This window comes from Microcebus murinus, unplaced genomic scaffold (assembly GCF_040939455.1).
Source record: "Microcebus murinus isolate Inina unplaced genomic scaffold, M.murinus_Inina_mat1.0 scaf007_hap2_Mmur4.0, whole genome shotgun sequence".
Taxonomy (NCBI): Eukaryota; Metazoa; Chordata; class Mammalia; order Primates; family Cheirogaleidae; genus Microcebus; species Microcebus murinus.
Genome location: NW_027438953.1, coordinates 452,049 through 473,689, shown reverse-complemented (window position 1 = coordinate 473,689; position 21,641 = coordinate 452,049). Strand labels below are relative to the sequence as shown.

At 64.1% G+C, this 21,641-nt stretch overlaps 6 pseudogenes; all 6 read left to right on the top strand.

Annotated features, from left to right (window-relative positions):
• Window positions 1-811: 811 nt before the first annotated feature.
• Window positions 812-930, top strand: LOC142866893 (uncharacterized; annotated as a pseudogene).
• A 3,447-nt stretch (window positions 931-4,377) lies between these two features.
• LOC142866846 (uncharacterized) lies at window positions 4,378-4,496 on the top strand (annotated as a pseudogene).
• Window positions 4,497-10,187: 5,691 nt separating this feature from the next.
• Window positions 10,188-10,306, top strand: LOC142866845 (uncharacterized; annotated as a pseudogene).
• A 3,419-nt stretch (window positions 10,307-13,725) lies between these two features.
• Window positions 13,726-13,844, top strand: LOC142866844 (uncharacterized; annotated as a pseudogene).
• A 3,417-nt stretch (window positions 13,845-17,261) lies between these two features.
• On the top strand, window positions 17,262-17,380 carry LOC142866843 (uncharacterized; annotated as a pseudogene).
• A 3,445-nt stretch (window positions 17,381-20,825) lies between these two features.
• On the top strand, window positions 20,826-20,944 carry LOC142866842 (uncharacterized; annotated as a pseudogene).
• Window positions 20,945-21,641: the final 697 nt, after the last annotated feature.

Below are 21,641 nucleotides of genomic sequence, written 5' to 3'. Positions count from 1 at the left end.
GTTGCCACCCTCACAGATGGATTAGGAAACTCTTTCCGGTGCACTCATTAGTGAAATGACCTCAAGGAAGCTGGAATCCAATATCTAATGGCCGATTTTTAGCGAGTCCACACGCCAGGGTGGTCGGGGTCCAATGCAGCCCCGGGCAGGCCCAGGCCCCTTGGACTGGGCCACAGGAGGACACGGAGGAGGGTCCCGGCCCCCACGAAGCGGTGCCGGCAGTTCTCCACGGGCTTGGGCGTTTTCCAGAGGTAGGAGATGGAGGGGACTGATTTCTTCAGCGCCCCCCAAACCACGCCACCCCACCCCACCCATGGGACACATCCCCAGAGAGAGACGCCCCATACACTGGCTGTGCCCCAGCCCTGGCCCGGGGGAATAGGCGGCAGCCCACCCAAAGGGCGAGGGGGGCCGCAGATGAAAGGGGTTGTGGGGGAGGGCGGCCCCTGGCTGGGGTCAAAGGGCGAGCGTCCAGCGCGTGCGCAGTCAGCGGCGGCGAGGCGCGGGGGTGGGCAGCGGGTATGTGAAGGAGGCCAGGCAAGGAGACGAGGGGGGCTGGGAGGGCTCCACCTTGGCGAGTCCAGCCGTGGAGGCGCATATTGTGTGAGTGTGCGTGAGTGTGAGTGTGTGTGTGTATAGAGAGACAGCCCCGCGCCCCGCCCCACCCCGCCCCGCCCCGCCCGTCACCCCCGACCCTCGGAGCACACCGGACCCGGCCCGGCGCGGGGCCTGGGGCGGGAGGAGGCGGCGGCGGCGGCGGGAAAGCGCAGAGAGGCTCGGCTTCTTGAGCGGGGCAGGGGCGCCCTCCGCCGTCTAGGGCCACACCACCCCGAACGCCCCCGAGCTCGTCTGGTCTGGGAAGCTAAGCAGGGTCGGGCCTCCTTAGTACTTGGATGGGAGACCGCTTGGGAATACCGGGTGCCTTAGGCTTCTTCTGGTTTTTTTTTTTTTTTTTTTGCCTCCTGTTCCCTTTCTGGGAGCGCGGCGGCGGCCCGGGGTGGGGGTGACCCCCACCCTCAGCGCCCGCCGCGGTGCCTGGCGCCCCAGCCCGCACCGTGGGGCCTCCTCTTGTCCCAAGCCGCGACACCGCCGCCACGCGGCAGCACGCGTGGCATCTGGACTGTCAGGTCTCAGACCCAAGGTCTGCTCTGTGGGAACCGACACGCTGGAGGAAACCTTGAGAGTCTGAGAGGGGAGGGAGTTCCAGAAGAAGGCCAGGATGTCATTTTGAGGGAGTATGTGACCAGAACTCGTCCCGTTGCTTTTGGGGTTCTATGGGCTACACGTAGGAATCTTTGGTGGTGGCACCTGATGTTGGGGGATCCGGAGTCACACCCAGACCTGCTCCACAGGCCTCCTTTTACTTTTCTCTTCGGATTCATCATTTTTAAAAAGTGTCTCTTACCTCTATTATTGCATTTTCTTTTCTCTCTCTTTTCAAGCAGATGATGGGAGTACAAGTATTCAGGTGACATGTGTTGCCCGTGCCCCCCTCCCCCCTGTGTTCTTATTCAGATACCTCTCATGTTGTCCCAGCGTATCGTGGGGGCACCAATGTTAAGGTCGGGTACGTCGCCCTCTCCAAGCCTCCACCCTCGGGTCAGAGCTTCAAGCGCGCCCATCCCCCAGTCGGTGCGCACCCACCCCATCCCTAACGGATGTGTATGCCCATCCCTCCCCCCACCCGCCCGACACCCACCCGACGAAGGTGATTCCTCTCTGTCCACTTAGGTGTCCATCCGTTCGTACCAGTTTGCTGGTGAGCGCGAGCACGTGGTGCTCGTGTGTCCATTCTTGGGATACTCGGCTTACTGGAACGGGTTCCAGCTCTGGCCAGGAGAACACGAGAGGCGCCCTCTCACCGCTGCTCCTCACAGCCGAATGGCACTCCGTGGTGTCCACGCGCCACATTTTATTAATGCACTCCTGGATGGATGGGCACTCGGGTCGCTTCCACATCTTTGGGATTGTGAATTGTGCCCTAACTGTCACCCTACCCCTTACCCAGCCCGTCACCTCTGCCCCTGCCTGACGCACTCCTCCCCGGCCAGGCCCGTCACTGTCCTGGGCCCCCGCCTGACCGGCTCCTCCCCGCCCGGCGTGTCACCGTCCTCTGCCCCGGCCTGACATGCTCCTTCCCGCCCGGCCTCTCACCGTCCTCGGCCCCTGCCTGACCGGCTCCTCCGTCGCCTGGGCCTTCCAAGGGCTTGGTGTGGACGCTGCTTCCAGGAAGCCCTCCAGAAACCCGGCAGCAGGGTGGCCGCAGCAGTCTCCAGCAGCCGTCCCTAAGTCGCGTGCGGGGGGACGTGCCCCCGCTGTGCCGCGGGGGCCCAGCCTGGTGTCTTCCCTGAGGCCCTGCGGCTGCCGGCTGCCGCTCCCCGCAAGGGGAGAGCCGCGGAGGTGGGGACCGCCTCCTGATGGGGACGTACACGCAGCTCTCCACGTCGGATTCCGGGGCTCTCTGTCCTGCCCGAAGGCCCAGCGGGCCTGCGGGTCCTTAGAGTGGCAAAAGCATCCGAAAGCTGAGATTGAGGGTCCGGTGGGTGTCTGCACTTTTGTGCTGGGCACCCCAGGGAGGCCCGGGGGCTGGCTGGACGACGCGGTCTGCTGGGCGGGGGGTTTGGAGGAGCAACTGATGCCCTTTGCACTTTGGGTAGCAAGAGTCTGAGGTGTCTCTGAGCCCTGTGCCCTGTGGGGGCGGGGCGGGGGGGAGGAGGAGGAGGAGGAGGAGGAGGAGGTGGGAAGGGCCGGGGCCTGCAGTCCTGTTCCCGGGGTGGCACGGCAAGTGGCTTCTTCCACAGGCTGCTTGGCCTGGGCTCCCTGCACCTGGGCCTTTGGAGGACCGGCCCTGTGCTTGCCAACACTTCCTGCAGGGACCCAGAGCTGGGAGGTGGCATCTCTCAGCCCTGGGTCGGGCAGAGCCCCAGCGGGCCATGCCCACAACCTCTCTCAGCACCGGTCCCCCAGAAGGCTCCTTTGGGACCAGGATTCTCTTGCGGTGACTCTTTAAGGTCTGGCTCCTGGATGGAGGGGCACCAGGAGTGGAGGAGCAGGAAGGGGAAGGGGGTGGCCATGCGAGGGGACACTTTGAGGCCAAGTCCCAGCTTCAGCCTGATCCTCCTGGGAACCCCGCTCTGAGACAAGGAGCCGGGCTTCGCATTCCCACAGCAGCCAGTCGTGGGCTGAGGACACCTGGGGCGTTGGGAACTCCCTGGCTTCTCCTTGGTTTAACATCTAGAGCTGCTTGGGAATCGCGCCGCCACACACACCCGAGCGCAGGTGTCTTCCGCACAGACTGCGGGCCTCGCTCTTCTGAATGCCGCTAGCTCGCCACCCACCCACGGGTGAACCTGGTCAGGGTGCTTTCTCTCAGGGGCAGACTCTTTTCCGGGCGGGCTACCGGTGTCTCTGTTTGCTCGTTTCTTTCTTCCATTTCGGGAAAGTCTTCCTTGCTGGGTGTGGAAATCTCCTATGCCTTCCCTCGCCTATTCTGTCAGCTTTCAAATTCTCTTTCAGTTGCCACCCTCACAGATGGATTAGGAAACTCTTTCCGGTGCACTCATTAGTGAAATGACCTCAAGGAAGCTGGAATCCAATATCTAATGGCCGATTTTTAGCGAGTCCACACGGGGTCGGGGTCCAATGCAGCCCCGGCCAGGCCCAGGCCCCTTGGACTGGGCCACAGGAGGACACGGAGGAGGGTCCCGGCCCCCACGAAGCGGTGCCGGCAGTTCTCCACGGGCTTAGGAGTTTTCCAGAGGTAGGAGATGGAGGGGACTGATTTCTTCAGCGCCCCCCAAACCACGCCACCCCACCCCACCCATGGGACACATCCCCAGAGAGAGACGCCCCATACACTGGCTGTGCCCCAGCCCTGGCCCGGGGGAATAGGCGGCAGCCCACCCACAGGGCGAGGGGGGCCGCAGCTGAAAGGGGTTGTGGCGGAGGGCGGCCCCTGGCTGGGGTCAAAGGGCGTGCGCGTGCGCAGTCAGCGGCGGCGAGGCGCCGGGGGTGGGCAGCGGGTACGTGAAGGAGGCCAGGCGAGGAGACGAGGGGGGCTGGGAGGGCTCCACCTTGGCGAGTCCAGCCGTGGAGGCGCATCTTGTGTGAGTGTGCGTGAGTGTGAGTGTGTGTGTGTGTATAGAGAGACAGCCCCCCCGCCCCGCCCCGCCCCGCCCCGCCCCGCCCGTCACCCCCGACCCTCGGAGCACACCGGACCCGGCCCGGCGCGGGGCCTGGGGCGGGAGGAGGCGGCGGCGGCGGCGGCGGCGGCGGCGGCGGCGGCGGCGGCGGCGGCGGCGGCGGCGGCGGCGGCGGCGGCGGGGGGAAAGCGCAGAGAGGCTCGGCTTCTTGAGCGGGGCAGGGGCGCCCTCCACCGTCTAGGGCCACACCACCCCGAACGCCCCCGAGCTCGTCTGGTCTGGGAAGCTAAGCAGGGTCGGGCCTCCTTAGTACTTGGATGGGAGACCGCCTGGGAATACCGGGTGCCTTAGGCTTCTTCTGGTTTTTTTTTTTTTTTTTTTTTTTTTTGCCTCCTGTTCTGTTCCCTTTCTGGGAGCGCGGCGGCGGCCCGGGGTGGGGGTGACCCCCACCCTCAGCGCCCGCCGCGGTGCCTGGCGCCCCAGCCCGCACCGTGGGGCCTCCTCTTGTCCCAAGCCGCGACACCGCCGCCACGCGGCAGCACGCGTGGCATCTGGACTGTCAGGTCTCAGACCCAAGGTCTGCTCTGTGGGAACCGACACGTTGGAGGAAACCTTGAGAATCTGAGAGGGGAGGGAGTTCCAGAAGAAGGCCAGGATGTCATTTTGAGGGAGTATGTGACCAGAACTCGTCCCGTTGCTTTTGGGGTTCTATGGGCTACACGTAGGAATCTTTGGTGGTGGCACCTGATGTTGGGGGATCCGGAGTCACACCCAGACCTGCTCCACAGGCCTCCTTTTACTTTTCTCTTCGGATTCATCATTTTTAAAAAGTGTCTCTTACCTCTATTATTGCATTTTCTTTTCTCTCTCTTTTCAAGCAGATGATGGGAGTACAAGTATTCAGGTGACATGTGTTGCCCGTGCCCCCCTCCCCCCTGTGTTCTTATTCAGATACCTCTCATGTTGTCCCAGCGTATCGTGGGGGCACCAATGTTAAGGTCGGGTACGTCGCCCTCTCCAAGCCTCCACCCTCGGGTCAGAGCTTCAAGCGCGCCCATCCCCCAGTCGGTGCGCACCCACCCCATCCCTAACGGATGTGTATGCCCATCCCTCCCCCCACCCGCCCGACACCCACCCGACGAAGGTGATTCCTCTCTGTCCACTTAGGTGTCCATCCGTTCGTACCAGTTTGCTGGTGAGCGCGAGCACGTGGTGCTCGTGTGTCCATTCTTGGGATACTCGGCTTACTGGAACGGGTTCCAGCTCTGGCCAGGAGAACACGAGAGGCGCCCTCTCACCGCTGCTCCTCACAGCCGAATGGCACTCCGTGGTGTCCACGCGCCACATTTTATTAATGCACTCCTGGATGGATGGGCACTCGGGTCGCTTCCACATCTTTGGGATTGTGAATTGTGCCCTAACTGTCACCCTACCCCTTACCCAGCCCGTCACCTCTGCCCCTGCCTGACGCACTCCTCCCCGGCCAGGCCCGTCACTGTCCTGGGCCCCCGCCTGACCGGCTCCTCCCCGCCCGGCGTGTCACCGTCCTCTGCCCCGGCCTGACATGCTCCTTCCCGCCCGGCCTCTCACCGTCCTCGGCCCCTGCCTGACCGGCTCCTCCGTCGCCTGGGCCTTCCAAGGGCTTGGTGTGGACGCTGCTTCCAGGAAGCCCTCCAGAAACCCGGCAGCAGGGTGGCCGCAGCAGTCTCCAGCAGCCGTCCCTAAGTCGCGTGCGGGGGGACGTGCCCCCGCTGTGCCGCGGGGGCCCAGCCTGGTGTCTTCCCTGAGGCCCTGCGGCTGCCGGCTGCCGCTCCCCGCAAGGGGAGAGCCGCGGAGGTGGGGACCGCCTCCTGATGGGGACGTACACGCAGCTCTCCACGTCGGATTCCGGGGCTCTCTGTCCTGCCCGAAGGCCCAGCGGGCCTGCGGGTCCTTAGAGTGGCAAAAGCATCCGAAAGCTGAGATTGAGGGTCCGGTGGGTGTCTGCACTTTTGTGCTGGGCACCCCAGGGAGGCCCGGGGGCTGGCTGGACGACGCGGTCTGCTGGGCGGGGGTTTGGAGGAGCAACTGATGCCCTTTGCACTTTGGGTAGCAAGAGTCTGAGGTGTCTCTGAGCCCTGTGCCCTGTGGGGGCGGGGCGGGGGGGAGGAGGAGGAGGAGGAGGAGGAGGTGGGAAGGGCCGGGGCCTGCAGTCCTGTTCCCGGGGTGGCACGGCAAGTGGCTTCTTCCACAGGCTGCTTGGCCTGGGCTCCCTGCACCTGGGCCTTTGGAGGACCGGCCCTGTGCTTGCCAACACTTCCTGCAGGGACCCAGAGCTGGGAGGTTGCATCTCTCAGCCCTGGGTCGGGCAGAGCCCCAGCGGGCCATGCCCACAACCTCTCTCAGCACCGGTCCCCCAGAAGGCTCCTTTGGGACCAGGATTCTCTTGCGGTGACTCTTTAAGGTCTGGCCCCTGGATGGAGGGGCACCAGGAGTAGAGGAGCAGGAAGGGGAAGGGGGTGGCCATGCGAGGGGACACTTTGAGGCCAAGTCCCAGCTTCAGCCTGATCCTCCTGGGAACCCCGCTCTGAGACAAGGAGCCGGGCTTCGCATTCCCACAGCAGCCAGTCGTGGGCTGAGGACACCTGGGGCGTTGGGAACTCCCTGGCTTCTCCTGGGTTTAACATCTAGAACTGCTTGTGAATCACGCCGCCACACACACCCGAGCGCAGGTGTCTTCCGCACAGACTGCGGGCCTCGCTCTTCTGAATGCCGCTAGCTCGCCACCCACCCACGGGTGAACCTGGTCAGGGTGCTTTCTCTCAGGGGCAGACTCTTTTCCGGGCGGGCTACCGGTGTCTCTGTTTGCTCGTTTCTTTCTTCCATTTCGGGAAAGTCTTCCTTGCTGGGTGTGGAAATCTCCTATGCCTTCCCTCGCCTATTCTGTCAGCTTTCAAATTCTCTTTCAGTTGCCACCCTCACAGATGGATTAGGAAACTCTTTCCGGTGCACTCATTAGTGAAATGACCTCAAGGAAGCTGGAATCCAATATCTAATGGCCGATTTTTAGCGAGTCCACACGCCAGGGTGGTCGGGGTCCAATGCAGCCCCGGCCAGGCCCAGGCCCCTTGGACTGGGCCACAGGAGGACACGGAGGAGGGTCCCGGCCCCCACGAAGCGGTGCCGGCAGTTCTCCACGGGCTTGGGCGTTTTCCAGAGGTAGGAGATGGAGGGGACTGATTTCTTCAGCGCCCCCCAAACCACGCCACCCCACCCCACCCATGGGACACATCCCCAGAGAGAGACGCCCCATACACTGGCTGTGCCCCAGCCCTGGCCCGGGGGAATAGGCGGCAGCCCACCCACAGGGCGAGGGGGGGGGCGCAGCTGAAAGGGGTTGTGGGGGAGGGCGGCCCCTGGCTGGGGTCAAAGGGCGAGCGCCCCGCGCGTGCGCGTGCGCAGTCAGCGGCGGCGGCGACGCGCCGGGGGTGGGCAGCGGGTACGTGAAGGAGGCCAGGCGAGGAGACGAGGGGGCCTGGGAGGGCTCCACCTTGGCGAGTCCAGCCGTGGAGGCGCATCTTGTGTGAGTGTGCGTGAGTGTGAGTGTGTGTGTGTGTATAGAGAGACACCCCCCCGCCCCGCCCCACCCGACCCGCCCCGCCCGTCACCCCCGACCCTCGGAGCACACCGGACCCGGCCCGGCGCGGGGCCTGGGGCGGGAGGAGGCGGCGGCGGCGGCGGCGGCGGCGGCGGCGGCGGCGGCGGCGGCGGCGGCGGCGGGAAAGCGCAGAGAGGCTCGGCTTCTTGAGCGGGGCAGGGGCGCCCTCCGCCGTCTAGGGCCACACCACCCCGAACGCCCCAGAGCTCGTCTGGTCTGGGAAGCTAAGCAGGGTCGCGCCTCCTTAGTACTTGGATGGGAGACCGCCTGGGAATACCGGGTGCCTTAGGCTTCTTCTGGTTTTTGTTTTTTTTGTTTTTTTTTTTGCCTCTTGTTCTGTTCCCTTTCTGGGAGCGCGGCGGCGGCCCGGGGTGGGGGTGACCCCCACCCTCAGCGCCCGCCCTGCGGCTGCCGGCTGGGCTGCCGCTACCCGCAAGGGGAGAGCCGCGGATGTGGGGACCGCCTCCTGATGGGGACGTACACGCAGCTCTCCACGTCGGATTCCGGGGCTCTCTGTCCTGCCCGAAGGCCCAGCTGGCCTGCGGGTCCTTAGAGTGGCAAAAACCTCCGAAAACTGAGACTCAGGGTCCGGTGGGTGTCTGCACTTTTGTGCTGGGCACCCCAGGGAGGCCCGGGGGCTGGCTGGACAACGTGGTCTGCTGGGCGGTGGGGGGGGGGGTTGGAGGAGCAACTGATGCCCTTTGCACTTTGGGTAGCAAGAGTCTGAGGTGTCTCTGAGCCCTGTGCCCTGTGGGGGCGGGGCGGGGGGGAGGAGGAGGAGGAGGAGGAGGAGGTGGGAAGGGCCGGGGCCTGCAGTCCTGTTCCCGGGGTGGCACGGCAAGTGGCTTCTTCCACAGGCTGCTTGGCCTGGGCTCCCTGCACCTGGGCCTTTGGAGGACCGGCCCTGTGCTTGCCAACACTTCCTGCAGGGACCCAGAGCTGGGAGGTGGCATCTCTCAGCCCTGGGTCGGGCAGAGCCCCAGCGGGCCATGCCCACAACCTCTCTCAGCACCGGTCCCCCAGAAGGCTCCTTTGGGACCAGGATTCTCTTGCGGTGACTCTTTAAGGTCTGGCCCCTGGATGGAGGGGCACCAGGAGTAGAGGAGCAGGAAGGGGAAGGGGGTGGCCATGCGAGGGGACACTTTGAGGCCAAGTCCCAGCTTCAGCCTGATCCTCCTGGGAACCCCGCTCTGAGACAAGGAGCCGGGCTTCGCATTCCCACAGCAGCCAGTCGTGGGCTGAGGACACCTGGGGCGTTGGGAACTCCCTGGCTTCTCCTTGGTTTAACATCTAGAGCTGCTTGGGAATCGCGCCGCCACACACACCCGAGCGCAGGTGTCTTCCGCACAGACTGCGGGCCTCGCTCTTCTGAATGCCGCTAGCTCGCCACCCACCCACGGGTGAACCTGGTCAGGGTGCTTTCTCTCAGGGGCAGACTCTTTTCCGGGCGGGCTACCGGTGTCTCTGTTTGCTCGTTTCTTTCTTCCATTTCGGGAAAGTCTTCCTTGCTGGGTGTGGAAATCTCCTATGCCTTCCCTCGCCTATTCTGTCAGCTTTCAAATTCTCTTTCAGTTGCCACCCTCACAGATGGATTAGGAAACTCTTTCCGGTGCACTCATTAGTGAAATGACCTCAAGGAAGCTGGAATCCAATATCTAATGGCCGATTTTTAGCGAGTCCACACGCCAGGGTGGTCGGGGTCCAATGCAGCCCCGGCCAGGCCCAGGCCCCTTGGACTGGGCCACAGGAGGACACGGAGGAGGGTCCCGGCCCCCACGAAGCGGTGCTGGCAGTTCTCCACGGGCTTAGGAGTTTTCCAGAGGTAGGAGATGGAGGGGACTGATTTCTTCAGCGCCCCCCAAACCACGCCACCCCACCCCACCCATGGGACACATCCCCAGAGAGAGACGCCCCATACACTGGCTGTGCCCCAGCCCTGGCCCGGGGGAATAGGCGGCAGCCCACCCACAGGGCGAGGGGGGCCGCAGCTGAAAGGGGTTGTGGCGGAGGGCGGCCCCTGGCTGGGGTCAAAGGGCGTGCGCGTGCGCAGTCAGCGGCAGCGAGGCGCCGGGGGTGGGCAGCGGGTACGTGAAGGAGGCCAGGCGAGGAGACTAGGGGGGCTGGGAGGGCTCCACCTTGGCGAGTCCAGCCGTGGAGGCGCATCTTGTGTGAGTGTGCGTGAGTGTGAGTGTGTGTGTGTGTATAGAGAGACACCCCCCCGCCCCGCCCCGCCCCGCCCCGCCCCGCCCGTCACCCCCGACCCTCGGAGCACACCGGACCCGGCCCGGCGCGGGGCCTGGGGCGGGAGGAGGCGGCGGCGGCGGCGGCGGCGGCGGCGGCGGCGGCGGCGGCGGGGGGAAAGCGCAGAGAGGCTCGGCTTCTTGAGCGGGGCAGGGGCGCCCTCCGCCGTCTAGGGCCACACCACCCCGAACGCCCCCGAGCTCGTCTGGTCTGGGAAGCTAAGCAGGGTCGGGCCTCCTTAGTACTTGGATGGGAGACCGCCTGGGAATACCGGGTGCCTTAGGCTTCTTCTGGTTTTTTTTTTTTTTTTTTTTTTTTTTGCCTCCTGTTCTGTTCCCTTTCTGGGAGCGCGGCGGCGGCCCGGGGTGGGGGTGACCCCCACCCTCAGCGCCCGCCGCGTTGCCTGGCGCCCCAGCCCGCACCGTGGGACCTCCTCTTGTCCCAAGCCGCGACACCGCCGCCACGCGGCAGCACGCGTGGCATCTGGACTGTCAGGTCTCAGACCCAAGGTCTGCTCTGTGGGAACCGACACGTTGGAGGAAACCTTGAGAGTCTGAGAGGGGAGGGAGTTCCAGAAGAAGGCCAGGATGTCATTTTGAGGGAGTATGTGACCAGAACTCGTCCCGTTGCTTTTGGGGTTCTATGGGCTACACGTAGGAATCTTTGGTGGTGGCACCTGATGTTGGGGGATCCGGAGTCACACCCAGACCTGCTCCACAGGCCTCCTTTTACTTTTCTCTTCGGATTCATCATTTTTAAAAAGTGTCTCTTACCTCTATTATTGCATTTTCTTTTCTCTCTCTTTTCAAGCAGATGATGGGAGTACAAGTATTCAGGTGACATGTGTTGCCCGTGCCCCCCTCCCCCCTGTGTTCTTATTCAGATACCTCTCATGTTGTCCCAGCGTATCGTGGGGGCACCAATGTTAAGGTCGGGTACGTCGCCCTCTCCAAGCCTCCACCCTCGGGTCAGAGCTTCAAGCGCGCCCATCCCCCAGTCGGTGCGCACCCACCCCATCCCTAACGGATGTGTATGCCCATCCCTCCCCCCACCCGCCCGACACCCACCCGACGAAGGTGATTCCTCTCTGTCCACTTAGGTGTCCATCCGTTCGTACCAGTTTGCTGGTGAGCGCGAGCACGTGGTGCTCGTGTGTCCATTCTTGGGATACTCGGCTTACTGGAACGGGTTCCAGCTCTGGCCAGGAGAACACGAGAGGTGCCCTCTCACCGCTGCTCCTCACAGCCGAATGGCACTCCGTGGTGTCCACGCGCCACATTTTATTAATGCACTCCTGGATGGATGGGCACTCGGGTCGCTTCCACATCTTTGGGATTGTGAATTGTGCCCTAACTGTCACCCTACCCCTTACCCAGCCCGTCACCTCTGCCCCTGCCTGACGCACTCCTCCCCGGCCAGGCCCGTCACTGTCCTGGGCCCCCGCCTGACCGGCTCCTCCCCGCCCGGCGTGTCACCGTCCTCTGCCCCGGCCTGACATGCTCCTTCCCGCCCGGCCTCTCACCGTCCTCGGCCCCTGCCTGACCGGCTCCTCCGTCGCCTGGGCCTTCCAAGGGCTTGGTGTGGACGCTGCTTCCAGGAAGCCCTCCAGAAACCCGGCAGCAGGGTGGCCGCAGCAGTCTCCAGCAGCCGTCCCTAAGTCGCGTGCGGGGGGACGTGCCCCCGCTGTGCCGCGGGGGCCCAGCCTGGTGTCTTCCCTGAGGCCCTGCGGCTGCCGGCTGCCGCTCCCCGCAAGGGGAGAGCCGCGGAGGTGGGGACCGCCTCCTGATGGGGACGTACACGCAGCTCTCCACGTCGGATTCCGGGGCTCTCTGTCCTGCCCGAAGGCCCAGCGGGCCTGCGGGTCCTTAGAGTGGCAAAAGCATCCGAAAGCTGAGATTGAGGGTCCGGTGGGTGTCTGCACTTTTGTGCTGGGCACCCCAGGGAGGCCCGGGGGCTGGCTGGACGACGCGGTCTGCTGGGCGGGGGGTTTGGAGGAGCAACTGATGCCCTTTGCACTTTGGGTAGCAAGAGTCTGAGGTGTCTCTGAGCCCTGTGCCATGTCGGGGGGGGGGTGCAGGGCGGAGGAGGAGGAGGAGGAGGAGGTGGGAAGGGCCGGGGCCCGCAGTCCTGTTCCCGGGGTGGCAGGGCAAGTGGCTTCTTCCACAGGCTGCTTGGCCTGGGCTCCCTGCACCTGGGCCTTTGGAGGACCGGCCCTGTGCTTGCCAACACTTCCTGCAGGGACCCAGAGCTGGGAGGTTGCATCTCTCAGCCCTGGGTCGGGCAGAGCCCCAGCGGGCCATGCCCACAACCTCTCTCAGCACCGGTCCCCCAGAAGGCTCCTTTGGGACCAGGATTCTCTTGCGGTGACTCTTTAAGGTCTGGCCCCTGGATGGAGGGGCACCAGGAGTAGAGGAGCAGGAAGGGGAAGGGGGTGGCCATGCGAGGGGACACTTTGAGGCCAAGTCCCAGCTTCAGCCTGATCCTCCTGGGAACCCCGCTCTGAGACAAGGAGCCGGGCTTCGCATTCCCACAGCAGCCAGTCGTGTGCTGAGGACACCTGGGGCGTTGGGAACTCCCTGGCTTCTCCTGGGTTTAACATCTAGAACTGCTTGTGAATCACGCCGCCACACACACCCGAGCGCAGGTGTCTTCCGCACAGACTGCGGGCCTCGCTCTTCTGAATGCCGCTAGCTCGCCACCCACCCACGGGTGAACCTGGTCAGGGTGCTTTCTCTCAGGGGCAGACTCTTTTCCGGGCGGGCTACCGGTGTCTCTGTTTGCTCGTTTCTTTCTTCCATTTCGGGAAAGTCTTCCTTGCTGGGTGTGGAAATCTCCTATGCCTTCCCTCGCCTATTCTGTCAGCTTTCAAATTCTCTTTCAGTTGCCACCCTCACAGATGGATTAGGAAACTCTTTCCGGTGCACTCATTAGTGAAATGACCTCAAGGAAGCTGGAATCCAATATCTAATGGCCGATTTTTAGCGAGTCCACACGCCAGGGTGGTCGGGGTCCAATGCAGCCCCGGCCAGGCCCAGGCCCCTTGGACTGGGCCACAGGAGGACACGGAGGAGGGTCCCGGCCCCCACGAAGCGGTGCCGGCAGTTCTCCACGGGCTTGGGCGTTTTCCAGAGGTAGGAGATGGAGGGGACTGATTTCTTCAGCGCCCCCCAAACCACGCCACCCCACCCCACCCATGGGACACATCCCCAGAGAGAGACGCCCCATACACTGGCTGTGCCCCAGCCCTGGCCCGGGGGAATAGGCGGCAGCCCACCCACAGGGCGAGGGGGGGGGCGCAGCTGAAAGGGGTTGTGGGGGAGGGCGGCCCCTGGCTGGGGTCAAAGGGCGAGCGCCCCGCGCGTGCGCGTGCGCAGTCAGCGGCGGCGGCGACGCGCCGGGGGTGGGCAGCGGGTACGTGAAGGAGGCCAGGCGAGGAGACGAGGGGGCCTGGGAGGGCTCCACCTTGGCGAGTCCAGCCGTGGAGGCGCATCTTGTGTGAGTGTGCGTGAGTGTGAGTGTGTGTGTGTGTATAGAGAGACACCCCCCCGCCCCGCCCCACCCCGCCCCGCCCCGCCCGTCACCCCCGACCCTCGGAGCACACCGGACCCGGCCCGGCGCGGGGCCTGGGGCGGGAGGAGGCGGCGGCGGCGGCGGGAAAGCGCAGAGAGGCTCGGCTTCTTGAGCGGGGCAGGGGCGCCCTCCGCCGTCTAGGGCCACACCACCCCGAACGCCCCCGAGCTCGTCTGGTCTGGGAAGCTAAGCAGGGTCGGGCCTCCTTAGTACTTGGATGGGAGACCGCCTGGGAATACCGGGTGCCTTAGGCTTCTTCTGGTTTTTTTTTTTTTTTTTTTTTTTTTGCCTCCTGTTCTGTTCCCTTTCTGGGAGCGCGGCGGCGGCCCGGGGTGGGGGTGACCCCCACCCTCAGCGCCCGCCGCGGTGCCTGGCGCCCCAGCCCGCACCGTGGGGCCTCCTCTTGTCCCAAGCCGCGACACCGCCGCCACGCGGCAGCACGCGTGGCATCTGGACTGTCAGGTCTCAGACCCAAGGTCTGCTCTGTGGGAACCGACACGTTGGAGGAAACCTTGAGAATCTGAGAGGGGAGGGAGTTCCAGAAGAAGGCCAGGATGTCATTTTGAGGGAGTATGTGACCAGAACTCGTCCCGTTGCTTTTGGGGTTCTATGGGCTACACGTAGGAATCTTTGGTGGTGGCACCTGATGTTGGGGGATCCGGAGTCACACCCAGACCTGCTCCACAGGCCTCCTTTTACTTTTCTCTTCGGATTCATCATTTTTAAAAAGTGTCTCTTACCTCTATTATTGCATTTTCTTTTCTCTCTCTTTTCAAGCAGATGATGGGAGTACAAGTATTCAGGTGACATGTGTTGCCCGTGCCCCCCTCCCCCCTGTGTTCTTATTCAGATACCTCTCATGTTGTCCCAGCGTATCGTGGGGGCACCAATGTTAAGGTCGGGTACGTCGCCCTCTCCAAGCCTCCACCCTCGGGTCAGAGCTTCAAGCGCGCCCATCCCCCAGTCGGTGCGCACCCACCCCATCCCTAACGGATGTGTATGCCCATCCCTCCCCCCACCCGCCCGACACCCACCCGACGAAGGTGATTCCTCTCTGTCCACTTAGGTGTCCATCCGTTCGTACCAGTTTGCTGGTGAGCGCGAGCACGTGGTGCTCGTGTGTCCATTCTTGGGATACTCGGCTTACTGGAACGGGTTCCAGCTCTGGCCAGGAGAACACGAGAGGTGCCCTCTCACCGCTGCTCCTCACAGCCGAATGGCACTCCGTGGTGTCCACGCGCCACATTTTATTAATGCACTCCTGGATGGATGGGCACTCGGGTCGCTTCCACATCTTTGGGATTGTGAATTGTGCCCTAACTGTCACCCTACCCCTTACCCAGCCCGTCACCTCTGCCCCTGCCTGACGCACTCCTCCCCGGCCAGGCCCGTCACTGTCCTGGGCCCCCGCCTGACCGGCTCCTCCCCGCCCGGCGTGTCACCGTCCTCTGCCCCGGCCTGACATGCTCCTTCCCGCCCGGCCTCTCACCGTCCTCGGCCCCTGCCTGACCGGCTCCTCCGTCGCCTGGGCCTTCCAAGGGCTTGGTGTGGACGCTGCTTCCAGGAAGCCCTCCAGAAACCCGGCAGCAGGGTGGCCGCAGCAGTCTCCAGCAGCCGTCCCTAAGTCGCGTGCGGGGGGACGTGCCCCCGCTGTGCCGCGGGGGCCCAGCCTGGTGTCTTCCCTGAGGCCCTGCGGCTGCCGGCTGCCGCTCCCCGCAAGGGGAGAGCCGCGGAGGTGGGGACCGCCTCCTGATGGGGACGTACACGCAGCTCTCCACGTCGGATTCCGGGGCTCTCTGTCCTGCCCGAAGGCCCAGCGGGCCTGCGGGTCCTTAGAGTGGCAAAAGCATCCGAAAGCTGAGATTGAGGGTCCGGTGGGTGTCTGCACTTTTGTGCTGGGCACCCCAGGGAGGCCCGGGGGCTGGCTGGACGACGCGGTCTGCTGGGCGGGGGGTTTGGAGGAGCAACTGATGCCCTTTGCACTTTGGGTAGCAAGAGTCTGAGGTGTCTCTGAGCCCTGTGCCATGTCGGGGGGGGGTGCAGGGCGGAGGAGGAGGAGGAGGAGGAGGTGGGAAGGGCCGGGGCCCGCAGTCCTGTTCCCGGGGTGGCAGGGCAAGTGGCTTCTTCCACAGGCTGCTTGGCCTGGGCTCCCTGCACCTGGGCCTTTGGAGGACCGGCCCTGTGCTTGCCAACACTTCCTGCAGGGACCCAGAGCTGGGAGGTTGCATCTCTCAGCCCTGGGTCGGGCAGAGCCCCAGCGGGCCATGCCCACAACCTCTCTCAGCACCGGTCCCCCAGAAGGCTCCTTTGGGACCAGGATTCTCTTGCGGTGACTCTTTAAGGTCTGGCCCCTGGATGGAGGGGCACCAGGAGTAGAGGAGCAGGAAGGGGAAGGGGGTGGCCATGCGAGGGGACACTTTGAGGCCAAGTCCCAGCTTCAGCCTGATCCTCCTGGGAACCCCGCTCTGAGACAAGGAGCCGGGCTTCGCATTCCCACAGCAGCCAGTCGTGTGCTGAGGACACCTGGGGCGTTGGGAACTCCCTGGCTTCTCCTGGGTTTAACATCTAGAACTGCTTGTGAATCACGCCGCCACACACACCCGAGCGCAGGTGTCTTCCGCACAGACTGCGGGCCTCGCTCTTCTGAATGCCGCTAGCTCGCCACCCACCCACGGGTGAACCTGGTCAGGGTGCTTTCTCTCAGGGGCAGACTCTTTTCCGGGCGGGCTACCGGTGTCTCTGTTTGCTCGTTTCTTTCTTCCATTTCGGGAAAGTCTTCCTTGCTGGGTGTGGAAATCTCCTATGCCTTCCCTCGCCTATTCTGTCAGCTTTCAAATTCTCTTTCAGTTGCCACCCTCACAGATGGATTAGGAAACTCTTTCCGGTGCACTCATTAGTGAAATGACCTCAAGGAAGCTGGAATCCAATATCTAATGGCCGATTTTTAGCGAGTCCACACGCCAGGGTGGTCGGGGTCCAATGCAGCCCCGGCCAGGCCCAGGCCCCTTGGACTGGGCCACAGGAGGACACGGAGGAGGGTCCCGGCCCCCACGAAGCGGTGCCGGCAGTTCTCCACGGGCTTGGGCGTTTTCCAGAGGTAGGAGATGGAGGGGACTGATTTCTTCAGCGCCCCCCAAACCACGCCACCCCACCCCACCCATGGGACACATCCCCAGAGAGAGACGCCCCATACACTGGCTGTGCCCCAGCCCTGGCCCGGGGGAATAGGCGGCAGCCCACCCATAGGGCGAGGGGGGGGGCGCAGCTGAAAGGGGTTGTGGGGGAGGGCGGCCCCTGGCTGGGGTCAAAGGGCGAGCGCCCCGCGCGTGCGCGTGCGCAGTCAGCGGCGGCGGCGACGCGCCGGGGGTGGGCAGCGGGTACGTGAAGGAGGCCAGGCGAGGAGACGAGGGGGCCTGGGAGGGCTCCACCTTGGCGAGTCCAGCCGTGGAGGCGCATCTTGTGTGAGTGTGCGTGAGTGTGAGTGTGTGTGTGTGTATAGAGAGACACCCCCCCGCCCCGCCCCACCCCGCCCCGCCCCGCCCGTCACCCCCGACCCTCGGAGCACACCGGACCCGGCCCGGCGCGGGGCCTGGGGCGGGAGGAGGCGGCGGCGGCGGCGGGAAAGCGCAGAGAGGCTCGGCTTCTTGAGCGGGGCAGGGGCGCCCTCCGCCGTCTAGGGCCACACCACCCCGAACGCCCCCGAGCTCGTCTGGTCTGGGAAGCTAAGCAGGGTCGGGCCTCCTTAGTACTTGGATGGGAGACCGCCTGGGAATACCGGGTGCCTTAGGCTTCTTCTGGTTTTTTTTTTTTTTTTTTTTTTTTTGCCTCCTGTTCTGTTCCCTTTCTGGGAGCGCGGCGGCGGCCCGGGGTGGGGGTGACCCCCACCCTCAGCGCCCGCCGCGGTGCCTGGCGCCCCAGCCCGCACCGTGGGGCCTCCTCTTGTCCCAAGCCGCGACACCGCCGCCACGCGGCAGCACGCGTGGCATCTGGACTGTCAGGTCTCAGACCCAAGGTCTGCTCTGTGGGAACCGACACGTTGGAGGAAACCTTGAGAATCTGAGAGGGGAGGGAGTTCCAGAAGAAGGCCAGGATGTCATTTTGAGGGAGTATGTGACCAGAACTCGTCCCGTTGCTTTTGGGGTTCTATGGGCTACACGTAGGAATCTTTGGTGGTGGCACCTGATGTTGGGGGATCCGGAGTCACACCCAGACCTGCTCCACAGGCCTCCTTTTACTTTTCTCTTCGGATTCATCATTTTTAAAAAGTGTCTCTTACCTCTATTATTGCATTTTCTTTTCTCTCTCTTTTCAAGCAGATGATGGGAGTACAAGTATTCAGGTGACATGTGTTGCCCGTGCCCCCCTCCCCCCTGTGTTCTTATTCAGATACCTCTCATGTTGTCCCAGCGTATCGTGGGGGCACCAATGTTAAGGTCGGGTACGTCGCCCTCTCCAAGCCTCCACCCTCGGGTCAGAGCTTCAAGCGCGCCCATCCCCCAGTCGGTGCGCACCCACCCCATCCCTAACGGATGTGTATGCCCATCCCTCCCCCCACCCGCCCGACACCCACCCGACGAAGGTGATTCCTCTCTGTCCACTTAGGTGTCCATCCGTTCGTACCAGTTTGCTGGTGAGCGCGAGCACGTGGTGCTCGTGTGTCCATTCTTGGGATACTCGGCTTACTGGAACGGGTTCCAGCTCTGGCCAGGAGAACACGAGAGGTGCCCTCTCACCGCTGCTCCTCACAGCCGAATGGCACTCCGTGGTGTCCACGCGCCACATTTTATTAATGCACTCCTGGATGGATGGGCACTCGGGTCGCTTCCACATCTTTGGGATTGTGAATTGTGCCCTAACTGTCACCCTACCCCTTACCCAGCCCGTCACCTCTGCCCCTGCCTGACGCACTCCTCCCCGGCCAGGCCCGTCACTGTCCTGGGCCCCCGCCTGACCGGCTCCTCCCCGCCCGGCGTGTCACCGTCCTCTGCCCCGGCCTGACATGCTCCTTCCCGCCCGGCCTCTCACCGTCCTCGGCCCCTGCCTGACCGGCTCCTCCGTCGCCTGGGCCTTCCAAGGGCTTGGTGTGGACGCTGCTTCCAGGAAGCCCTCCAGAAACCCGGCAGCAGGGTGGCCGCAGCAGTCTCCAGCAGCCGTCCCTAAGTCGCGTGCGGGGGGACGTGCCCCCGCTGTGCCGCGGGGGCCCAGCCTGGTGTCTTCCCTGAGGCCCTGCGGCTGCCGGCTGCCGCTCCCCGCAAGGGGAGAGCCGCGGAGGTGGGGACCGCCTCCTGATGGGGACGTACACGCAGCTCTCCACGTCGGATTCCGGGGCTCTCTGTCCTGCCCGAAGGCCCAGCGGGCCTGCGGGTCCTTAGAGTGGCAAAAGCATCCGAAAGCTGAGATTGAGGGTCCGGTGGGTGTCTGCACTTTTGTGCTGGGCACCCCAGGGAGGCCCGGGGGCTGGCTGGACGACGCGGTCTGCTGGGCGGGGGGTTTGGAGGAGCAACTGATGCCCTTTGCACTTTGGGTAGCAAGAGTCTGAGGTGTCTCTGAGCCCTGTGCCCTGTGGGGGCGGGGCGGGGGGGAGGAGGAGGAGGAGGAGGAGGAGGAGGTGGGAAGGGCCGGGGCCTGCAGTCCTGTTCCCGGGGTGGCACGGCAAGTGGCTTCTTCCACAGGCTGCTTGGCCTGGGCTCCCTGCACCTGGGCCTTTGGAGGACCGGCCCTGTGCTTGCCAACACTTCCTGCAGGGACCCAGAGCTGGGAGGTTGCATCTCTCAGCCCTGGGTCGGGCAGAGCCCCAGCGGGCCATGCCCACAACCTCTCTCAGCACCGGTCCCCCAGAAGGCTCCTTTGGGACCAGGATTCTCTTGCGGTGACTCTTTAAGGTCTGGCCCCTGGATGGAGGGGCACCAGGAGTAGAGGAGCAGGAAGGGGAAGGGGGTGGCCATGCGAGGGGACACTTTGAGGCCAAGTCCCAGCTTCAGCCTGATCCTCCTGGGAACCCCGCTCTGAGACAAGGAGCCGGGCTTCGCATTCCCACAGCAGCCAGTCGTGTGCTGAGGACACCTGGGGCGTTGGGAACTCCCTGGCTTCTCCTGGGTTTAACATCTAGAACTGCTTGTGAATCACGCCGCCACACACACCCGAGCGCAGGTGTCTTCCGCACAGACTGCAGGCCTCGCTCTTCTGAATGCCGCTAGCTCGCCACCCACCCACGGGTGAACCTGGTCAGGGTGCTTTCTCTCAGGGGCAGACTCTTTTCCGGGCGGGCTACCGGTGTCTCTGTTTGCTCGTTTCTTTCTTCCATTTCGGGAAAGTCTTCCTTGCTGGGTGTGGAAATCTCCTATGCCTTCCCTCGCCTATTCTGTCAGCTTTCAAATTCTCTTTCAGTTGCCACCCTCACAGATGGATTAGGAAACTCTTTCCGGTGCACTCATTAGTGAAATGACCTCAAGGAAGCTGGAATCCAATATCTAATGGCCGATTTTTAGCGAGTCCACACGCCAGGGTGGTCGGGGTCCAATGCAGCCCCGGCCAGGCCCAGGCCCCTTGGACTGGGCCACAGGAGGACACGGAGGAGGGTCCCGGCCCCCACGAAGCGGTGCCGGCAGTTCTCCACGGGCTTGGGCGTTTTCCAGAGGTAGGAGATGGAGGGGACTGATTTCTTCAGCGCCCCCCAAACCACGCCACCCCACCCCACCCATGGGACACATCCCCAGAGAGAGACGCCCCATACACTGGCTGTGCCCCAGCCCTGGCCCGGGGGAATAGGCGGCAGCCCACCCACAGGGCGAGGGGGGGGGCGCAGCTGAAAGGGGTTGTGGGGGAGGGCGGCCCCTGGCTGGGGTCAAAGGGCGAGCGCCCCGCGCGTGCGCGTGCGCAGTCAGCGGCGGCGGCGACGCGCCGGGGGTGGGCAGCGGGTACGTGAAGGAGGCCAGGCGAGGAGACGAGGGGGCCTGGGAGGGCTCCACCTTGGCGAGTCTAGCCGTGGAGGCGCATCTTGTGTGAGTGTGCGTGAGTGTGAGTGTGTGTGTGTGTATAGAGAGACACCCCCCCGCCCCGCCCCACCCCGCCCCGCCCCGCCCGTCACCCCCGACCCTCGGAGCACACCGGACCCGGCCCGGCGCGGGGCCTGGGGCGGGAGGAGGCGGCGGCGGCGGCGGCGGCGGCGGCGGCGGCGGCGGCGGGAAAGCGCAGAGAGGCTCGGCTTCTTGAGCGGGGCAGGGGCGCCCTCCGCCGTCTAGGGCCACACCACCCCGAACGCCCCCGAGCTCGTCTGGTCTGGGAAGCTAAGCAGGGTCGGGCCTCCTTAGTACTTGGATGGGAGACCGCCTGGGAATACCGGGTGCCTTAGGCTTCTTCTGGTTTTTTTTTTTTTTTTTTTTTTTTTGCCTCCTGTTCTGTTCCCTTTCTGGGAGCGCGGCGGCGGCCCGGGGTGGGGGTGACCCCCACCCTCAGCGCCCGCCGCGGTGCCTGGCGCCCCAGCCCGCACCGTGGGGCCTCCTCTTGTCCCAAGCCGCGACACCGCCGCCACGCGGCAGCACGCGTGGCATCTGGACTGTCAGGTCTCAGACCCAAGGTCTGCTCTGTGGGAACCGACACGTTGGAGGAAACCTTGAGAATCTGAGAGGGGAGGGAGTTCCAGAAGAAGGCCAGGATGTCATTTTGAGGGAGTATGTGACCAGAACTCGTCCCGTTGCTTTTGGGGTTCTATGGGCTACACGTAGGAATCTTTGGTGGTGGCACCTGATGTTGGGGGATCCGGAGTCACACCCAGACCTGCTCCACAGGCCTCCTTTTACTTTTCTCTTCGGATTCATCATTTTTAAAAAGTGTCTCTTACCTCTATTATTGCATTTTCTTTTCTCTCTCTTTTCAAGCAGATGATGGGAGTACAAGTATTCAGGTGACATGTGTTGCCCGTGCCCCCCTCCCCCCTGTGTTCTTATTCAGATACCTCTCATGTTGTCCCAGCGTATCGTGGGGGCACCAATGTTAAGGTCGGGTACGTCGCCCTCTCCAAGCCTCCACCCTCGGGTCAGAGCTTCAAGCGC